General features: G+C 41.8%; 1 protein-coding gene across 5 annotated transcripts in view; it reads right to left on the minus strand.

Annotated features, from left to right (window-relative positions):
• Window positions 1–2,147, minus strand: part of NF2 (neurofibromin 2) — a 93,489-nt gene that overhangs the window by 79,750 nt on the left and 11,592 nt on the right. The window lies entirely within an intron of this gene.

Here is a 2,147-nt window from a genome sequence, read left to right on the forward strand (position 1 = left end):
TGAACCCAGGAGGCGGAGGTTGCGGTGAGCCGAGATCGCGCCATTGCACTCCAGCCTGGGTAACAAGAGTGAAACTCCGTCTCAAAAAAAAAATAATAAATAAATAAAAATAAAAAACAGCTTTATTGATATATAATTCATATACCCTAAAATTCACCCAAAGTGCACAATTCAGTAGTTTTTAGTATATTCAGTGTTATACAACCAACACCAGTTTTAGAATATTTTCATCATTTCATAAATAAAACCTTGTATCTTTCAGCTATCACCCCCTATACCCATCCACTTTGTCTGTTTTTGTTTTATACTCCATCCACTTTTGCCAGCCCTAAGCAACCACTAATCTACTCTGTCTCTGTAGATGTGCCTATTCTAGACTTGCATATGAATAGAATTATATGTGTTCTTTTGTGGTTGGTTTCTTTCACTTAGCATAATGTTTTCAAGCTCCACCCATTGTACTTCATTCAATTTTATTTCCAAATAATTCCATAGTATGCATAGACCACATTTTGTTCATCCATTCATCAGCTGATGTATATGAACTGTTTCTACCTTCTGGCTACGATAAATAATAAACACTATAAACACTCACATATAAGTTTTTCTTATAAACCTATGTTTTCATTTCTCTTGGGAAGACATGTCTAAGTTGAATTGCTGGGTCATATGGTAACTCTGTGTTTAATTGTTTGAGGAACTGCCACAACATTTTTCTTTTTATCTTTCTTGAGACTGGGTCTCTCTGTCGCTCAGGCACAATCATAGCTAACTGCAACCTCAAAATTCTGGGCTCAAGCAACCCTGACACCTTGGCCTCTCAAGTAGCCGTGACTATAGAGGCACGCTACTGCACCCAGCTAATTTCTTTCTTTTTTTGAAACAGGGTCTCACTTTGACTACGAGGCTGGAGGTGCAGTGATGCAATCATACTTCAGTATAGCCTCTCCCAGGCTCAAGCAATCCTTCCACCTCAGCCTCCCAAGTAATTGGGACTACAGGTGCAAGTAACCGCGCCTGGCTAATTTTTAAATTTTTTGTAGAGAAAGAGTCTCACTTTGGTGCCCAGGCTGGTCTTCAAGTGATCCTCCCTCCTTGGTCTCCCAAAGTGGTGGGATTACAAGTACAACCCACCATGCCTGGCCAACTACTTTGTTTTTCAAACTGGCTGCACCATTTTACGTTCTTACCAACAGTTACAGGCAACAGCCATTGTGCCCGGGTCTCTCTCTCTCTCTCTCTCTCTTTTAATTACTTTTTTTTTTTTTTAGAACAGACTCTTGCTCTGTTGTCCAGGCTGGATGCAGTGGCGCAATCTCGGCTTACTGCAACCTCTGCCTCCTGGGTTCAAGCGATTCTTCCGCCTCAACCTCCCGGGTAGCTGGGACCACAGGTGCGTGCTACAACGCCTGGTTAATTTTTTTGTATTTTTAGTAAAGATGGGGTTTCACTGTGTTGGCCAGATTGGTCTCGATCTCTTGACCTCATGATCCGCCCGCCTTGGCCTCCCAAAGTGCTGGGATTACAGGCTTGAGCCACCGCGCCCGGCCAATTACTTATTTATTTATTTATTTTTTAATGGTACACAATCCCACCCAAACTTACATTTTTTAATTCCATTTGGCTCATATTACCAAGCATATAAACAAATCACACATAACATAAAATAGAAAAAAAGACTTCCTTTGCTTTTGGAAAACAGATGAAAAACAACAAAATTCTTTTCAGAAATGCAGAAAAAAAAATTGTTTTTTATAGTGTAGCTAATATGCCCTCCTTAGGCATTAAGATACTTTTCTGACTACACACTTGGGGGGAAATAGGGGAGGGATGGTAGGGGGTGGGGAGTTGGGGAGAGATAGCAAGGGGAGAGATGCCAGATGTAGGTGATGGGGAGGAAGGCAGCAAATCACACTGCCACGTGTGTACCTATGCAACAATCTTGCATGTTCTTCACATGTACCCCCAAACCTAAAATGCAATAAAATGGAGAAAAAAAAATCCAAGCAAAAGAATATATTAAAAAAAAAAAGGCCGGGCGCGGTGGCTCAAGCCTGTAATCCCAGCACTTTGGGAGGCCGAGGCGGGTGGATCACGAGGTCAAGAGATCGAGACCATCCTGGTCAACATGGTGAAACCCCGTCTCT

The sequence above is a fragment of the Cebus imitator genome, unplaced genomic scaffold (genome assembly GCF_001604975.1).
Source record: "Cebus imitator isolate Cc_AM_T3 unplaced genomic scaffold, Cebus_imitator-1.0 Scaffold258, whole genome shotgun sequence".
Lineage (NCBI taxonomy): Eukaryota > Metazoa > Chordata > Mammalia > Primates > Cebidae > Cebus > Cebus imitator.